General features: G+C 38.0%; 1 protein-coding gene across 1 annotated transcript in view; it reads left to right on the forward strand.

The window, feature by feature from the left end:
- The window catches only part of LOC115232312 (acyl-coenzyme A amino acid N-acyltransferase 1-like), a 51,092-nt gene that overhangs the window by 31,909 nt on the left and 11,720 nt on the right, over positions 1 to 7,463 (forward strand). The window lies entirely within an intron of this gene.

Genomic DNA, 7,463 nt, shown 5'->3' on the forward strand with positions numbered 1-7,463 from the left:
TCTTGAACGAGGGACATATTCATACGGCACAGAATGTTTTTTTTTTACCTCAATAGACGTCATTGATTGGTTGAAATTGCAGAAATTGAAGAAAAAAAACAACAAATATCTTACAAACTATAGAATTTTCTCAATAAAGCCAAGAGAAAGAGATGTTTTATAAACACATTCTACCAGTATACGAAGTTTAAAAGTGTTTAGTTACGTGGAAATTATTTTAAAAAACTGCCGGTCAAACCGAAAAGATCCCACCTGTGTCCTATGCAATAGTGTTGAGTTATTCAATTAATCATCTAATCATTTATTTTTTTAGACCATCCATCTATTTAGTTATTTAATTTTAATTATCTAATTTCAATTTTAGTGTTTTATTTGAGTGGGGGTTACCACCTAATTGTAGAATATTTATATTTCACCATTTTTAATTTTTATCGTAGCCATTTTTTTTTTCCATAATATTATTTTAATAGTCAAAGGGAGACAACTCTTTTATTAATCTTAATTTAATAAGATATTGAAAACTTATCAGATATTAAATTAATCAGCTAATTAGCTAATGAATGAATCAATCAATTAATTAATTTAATTTAATAATTAATTGGTTGTGTATATATGCTTTTATTCCTATGTACACACACACACACACACACACACATTTATTTAGGGTGGCAAGCTGGCAGATATGTTAGAACGCCAGGCGAAATGCTTAGAGATATTTCGTCTGTTGTTACGTTCTGAGTTCAAATTCCGCCGAGGTCGACTTTGCCTTTCATCCTTTCGGGGTCGATAAATTAAGTACCAGTTAAGCACTGGGGTCGATATAATCGACTTAATCCGTCTGTCTGTCCTTGTTTGTTCCCTCTGTGTTTAGCCCCTTGTGGGTAGTAAAGAAATAGAAATATATATATATATCATCATCATCATCATTTAGCGTCCGCTATCCATGCTAGCATGGGTTGGACGGTTCAACTGGGGTCTGTGAAGCCAGAAGGCTGCATCAGGCCCAGTCTGATCTGGCAGTGTTTCTACGGCTGGATGCCCTTCCTAACGCCAACCACTCCGTATATATATATATATATATATATATAATTATTATTTGAGGGAATAAAAACCAGACTTACAACGAAAAAAATTCAATTTAGAATACTAAATCAAATTTCACACAATATAATATATATAAAAAATTAGAAAAAGACTACCTTTTATCAATTCAAAATGAATAATTAAATTACATTTTATTGTTATTTTAATTTTAACTTTTCTATTATATGTAATTTTCTAGATGGTGTAATTTAATTATTTATTTTGAATTGATAAAAGGTGGTCTTTTTCTAATTTAAAAATACGGCACAACTATTTCACCTCAATTGGACCTGCTCTCTTCAACATTACACCAGGACACGTCAAAACAGAAACTGACCACACAAAATTCAAGAAGTCTTTGGACAAATTCCTTCAAACAGTCCCGGACATACCACCTACACCCGGATATGTCTCCGCAAACAACTCTCTGCTCGAATGGGCCTTGGTGCCCAAATCCTGAATTGAAAGACTTCGCCAGGTGGTGCTATTAAGTTAGACATGGCCTGGGCCAATACTGGCCAAAACCTTTCTAAGTTTTCTAAGTTTTATATATATATATATATATATATATATATATATATATATAGATATATATATATATATATATATATATATATATATTATATTAAATTAGAGATAAAACCACTATTAGGCAAATCAAACAGTGAAAATCATAAGCCAATATACATAGAAATAAAATTAATTAAAAAATATAAAAAATATAAAAATCCAATTAAAATATTTAAATTAAAGTTAAAATTTTTTAAAATTATTTAAATAAATAAATTAAACTTAAAAATTTTAAATATATATATATATTTTTTTTTATTATTTTATTTATTCTTTTATTATTATTATTTTTTATATATATATATATATATATAAAAATATATGGAGGCGCAATGGCCTAGTGGTTAGGGCAGCGGACTCGCGGTCGGAGGATCGCGGTTTCGATTCCCAGACCGGGCGTTGTGTGTGTTTATTGAGCGAAAACACCTAAAAGCTCCACGAGGCTCCGGCAGGAGGTGGTGATCCCTGCTGTACTCTTTCACCACTCTAAAGGCGGTGCTCCAGCATGGCCGCAGTCAAATGACTGAAACAAGTACAAAAAAAAAAAAAAAATATATATATATATATACACACAAGTATATGTATGCATACACACATACATATACATACAGATATATATGCACACACAGATTTATGATTCAGTCTTGGGGATAGTACTAGATAATGTTATTACTCTGCATATTTGTGGGTTATAATTTAATTATTTAATATTATTATTAAAGATGAGTTAGTCCAAGTGTATTTGTTTAAGGTATATTAATAGAGGGGTTATTAATGTCATTGCTTAAACCATGTTTGTGTGTATTATTATTATTATTATTATTATTATCATTATTATTGAGTGAGAGAGCAGTGCATGCCATCAAAGTGACACTGGGGTAAAATATACGAAGCCCAGTATACCCATCATGACTACCCGTCTGATAAGGGTACACTAGGCACATGCATCACAACCATATGTGTGCGACATGGTGATCTCATATCAAGATAAACAGCACATGACCTTGCAGGTGGGGCCCAGTTAGAATTTTCTTCAGGTTGAGTAGCCCATCCCGCTCAAAAGGTCCCTGAATAAGGGTTGTTTAAGGATGTTGAAAGAACCACCCATGTTTCCAGAGGTGAATTATCCAAACCCCCAAAGAATTCCTTTCAACACATGGCTATGATGCTCCCCCACTACTTCTGCTCGTGATCAGAGATGCGCATATCGTCAGCCACCAAGGGACATGCTCAACTGGTTAAGGTCAAACAACTGACAAGTAAATCTGTGGTATTGAGCAGAATATTTGCTGTAGCCCATCTTTTATACCAAGACAAAACAATGTACATGATAACACTTCCAATCAGTTAAGATCAGAAGCCATGAGAGCCACTGCCTGGTACTGCATCAGGGCATTATTATTATCATTGTTATCTTTTTTTTTCTTCTTCTTTCAAATTTGCTTCCATTTCTTGCCGAGTGTCTTCCTGACTCCCAGGGCAAAGAAACTCATAGTATACATTGGTAGGTCATTACACTAAACTCACTAGTTCGTTCTTTTTTTTTTTTTTTAAAGTTAAATTAAAATACATGGGTAGTAATTGTTCTCACATTGACAATGCTCTTCTCAATACGTGTGATGTACCAGTTAAGGCAATCTTTTGCACTTCTTGCAGGGATGGTAAGCCAGGGATCATTCTCATATAATTTTCAGTTCCCTTCTTGATCATTCCTAGTGATCAGAAGCCACGAGAGCCACTGCCTGGTACTTATTATTATTATTATAATTATTATAATTATTATTATTATTATTATTATTATTATTATTACTATTATTATTATCATCAATATGAGTGTACTTACTTGTACTTGTACTTGGGCGACATTCACCAACTATGTAGGACAATGATAACTGCATGGTATGTAGGATTAACCCTGACATTAATTGTAGAACTAGAGATGTAGTCTACAGCATAAGATGTATGCATAGAAGGAGCTTGTGAAGACATGAACATGACATACATAGGGGAGACATCTAGTAGCGTTGCGGAAAGACTAAATGAACATTTAAGATTATATGACGACAAAAAACAGTCCTCCATACTCCACCAACATGCGAAGGACCAGCATGGAGGCAACCTGAGTCAACTTGACATCCGCATTTTATCCTAGCACCCAAAGGACCCAACACTCAAACAAATACAGGAGTACGTCCTCATAAATGAAACGTCCCCAGTACTAAACAGGAAATACACAGAGCAGATAATCATACCCCAATACCCCTATACCCACAGTTTATATTTATATACAGATATAAATGTATGTATGTGTGTGTGTGTGTATATGTACATATATGTAGGTAAATAGATATGAAAGTAAACATAGACGCAGGAGTGGCTGTGTGGTAAGTAGCTTGCTAACCAACCACATGGTTCTGGGTTCAGTCCCACTACATGGCACCTTGGGCAAGTATCTTCTACTGTAGCCTCGGGCCGACCAATGCCTTGTGAGTGGATTTGGTAGACGGAAACTGAAAGAAGCCCGTTGTATATATGTATATATATATATGTGTACGTGTATGTTTGTGTGTCTGTGTTTGTCCCCCTAGTATTGCTTGACAACCGATGCTGGTGTGTTTATGTCCCTGTCACTTAGCAGTTCGGCAAAAAAGACCGATAGAATAAGTACTGGGCTTACAAAAAAGAACAAGTCCCGGGGTCGAGTCGCTCGACTGAAGGCGGTGCTCCAGCATGGCTGCAGTCAAATGACTGAAACAAGTAAAAGAGAGAAAGCGAGATAGACATACACACGGATAGGTATGTAGGTAACATGAACAGACAAGCACACATACAAACATATACACAAATGAAGACTGAAACACACGACCATATACACACACACATACACACTTCACTTCACACAAGGTCAATTCTTAAACCATACAGCCATAATATATAACAATATTTTTTTCAGAATTTAAAAATGATAATTCCCGACAGAAGTGTCACATAAAAACAGGTTAGACACATCTGATAAAGTTAAATGACTTCAGATAAGCAACGTAAGAAACGCCAGCAGATGGTGGCATAGACACTTCTCTGCATATAATTGAATACATACCTGCATGAATTACACCTGAGTCCTATATCCAGACAATATATGTGAAGGGAGCTTCACTGTTTTGCTATCATTAAGAAGAATGCTTTGTTGTCTGATAGTTGGTTTCAGTTCAAGTCAAACTGCTTGCCATTGAGGACAAGGGTTTATACTAAAGACCCAGATCAATAAAAGCCTTGTGAGAATTTGGGAGGCAAAAACAGAAAGAAGTGCATTGCATATATATATACATACAAAAAAACACAAATATACATATGTATATATACATACATACATAAATATCATCATCATCATCGTTTAACGTCCGTTCTCCATGCTTGCATGGGTTGGACGGTTCGACCGGGGATTTGGGAAACCAGAAGGCTGCCCCAGGCTCCAATCTGATCTGGCAGTGTTTCTACAGCTGGATGCCCCTTTCTAACGCCAACCACTCCGTGAATGTAGTGGGTGCTTTTTACGTGCCACCTGCACAGGTGCCAGGTGAGCCTGGCAACGCCCACGATCAGATTGGTGCATTTTACGTGCCACCGGCACGGAAGCCGGTCAAGGCGGCGCTGCCATCGGCCACGATTTGGATGGTGCTTTTTACGTGCCACCGGCACGGAAGCCAGTCTAGGCGGTGCTGGCATCGGCCACATTCAGATGGTGCTGTTTACGTGTCACCGGCACGGAAGCCAGTCAAGGTGGTGCTGGCATCGGCCACGATTCGGATGGTGCTTTTTACGTGCCACTGGCAAGGAAGCCAGTCAAGGTGGCGCTGGCATCGGCCACGATTCGGATGGTGCTTTTTACGTGCCACTGGCAAGGAAGCCAGTCAAGGTGGCGCTGGCATCGGCCACGATTCGGATGGTGCTTTTTACGTGCCACTGGCAAGGAAGCCAGTCAAGGTGGCGCTGGCATCGGCCACGATTCGGATAGTGCTTTTTACGTACCACCGGCACAGAAGCCAGTCTAGGCGGCGCTGGCATCAGCCACATTCAGATGGTGCTTTTTACGTGCCACTGGCACAGGGATCACAACTGCAGTTTCCATTGATTTTGATGTTGGTGTACTTGACTCAATGGATCTCCTCAAGCACAGGGTCAAAAACGGTGTTTCTTCACTTGGCACCTGCACAGGAGTCAGTCCAGCGGTCCTGGCAACTGCCGGGTGCCAGTCATAGGATTGGTTCAATTTCGAAGAACATATACATATATATGTATGTATAATATATATATATATAAACATGCACTCACACATATGTATATACATACGTGTTGGATGAGATGACAGGACCACTGGAACACCAAAGTAACTGCACCATTATATTTAAGGCAAAGGGCTAGCAGAATCGTTAGCATGCTGGGCAAAATGCTTAGCAGTATTCAGTCTGCTGTTACTTTCTGAGTTCAAATTTTGCTGAGGTTGACTTTGCCTTTCATACTTTCGGGGTCGATAAATTAAGTACCAGCTGAATATTAGGGTCAATGAGATGAGATTTCAGGCCTTGTGCCAATGGTAGAAAGCTTTATATTTTTACAGAAACAAAAATTGTCAGTGATCTCCGGGTGCTATAAATCACCAATAAAATTAACACTTTTGATACCAATCCGACTATGACCACCCCTGTTTCTTTGATATGAACTTTGCATTTTTATATGATCTAAGTTAAAATCTTCCATCAAAATTTCATGTTCTGAACACCAGCTTAATAATAACGAAGTTATTTTACTAAGTTCTTCATCATTTTGAAAATTAATTAAACTAATTGCAATGTATTTCACCAGAAATATTTTCACCCTATGACTTAGTTTCAAGAACTTTCCATCATGTCTGTCCCAACCCTTTTGATACCAACCTATCTGAGCGTGTCCTTTGCTTCTATGACACAAGCATAGATTGACATATTTTGGTCATATTATGCAGAGAAAATCCTTGGAGGACATCATGCCCGGAATGGTCAGTGGCAAGAGAGGAAGAGGCCGACCACGAACCCGCTGGCTTGACACCATCAAGAGTGATACCGGAATGGACATAGCCAATCTGAAAGAAGCGGCTCAGGATAGAACTGACTGGAGGACACTGATCCAACGAGTGACTGAGAGTCAACTTCGACTGAGCGGATAGATAGATAGATAGATAGATAGATATATAATATATAACGTGTATATATTAAATATAACGTGTATATATATATATATAGGAATGGTCAGTGGCAAGAGAGGTAGGGGCCGACCAAGAACCCACTGGTTTGACACCATCAAGAGTGATACCGGAATGGACATAGCCAATCTGAAAGAAGCGGCTCAGGATAGAACTGACTGGAGGACACTGATCCATCAAGTAACCAAGAGTCGACTTCGACTGAACAGAAAGATAGATAGATATATGTGTGTATATACATGTGTATATATATGTGTGTATATATATATGGACACTAAAGAAAGCTGACCAGAAAAGAATTAATGCATTCGAGCTTTGGTGTTGGAGAAGACTTTTACGGATTCCATGGACAGCGAGGCTCACCAATGAAGAAGTTCTTAAGCAGATAAGGCCGAAAATGTCACTAGAAGCTAGGATCACCAAGCATAGATTGGCATATTTTGGTCATATTATGCGGAGAAAATCCCTGGAGAAGGACATCAGTCAGTGGCAAGAGAGGAAGAGGCCGACCAAGAACTCGCTGGCTTGACACCATCAAGAGTGATACCGGGCTGGACATAGCCAATCTGAA

Source organism: Octopus sinensis, unplaced genomic scaffold (assembly GCF_006345805.1).
Source record: "Octopus sinensis unplaced genomic scaffold, ASM634580v1 Contig20326, whole genome shotgun sequence".
Taxonomy (NCBI): domain Eukaryota; kingdom Metazoa; phylum Mollusca; class Cephalopoda; order Octopoda; family Octopodidae; genus Octopus; species Octopus sinensis.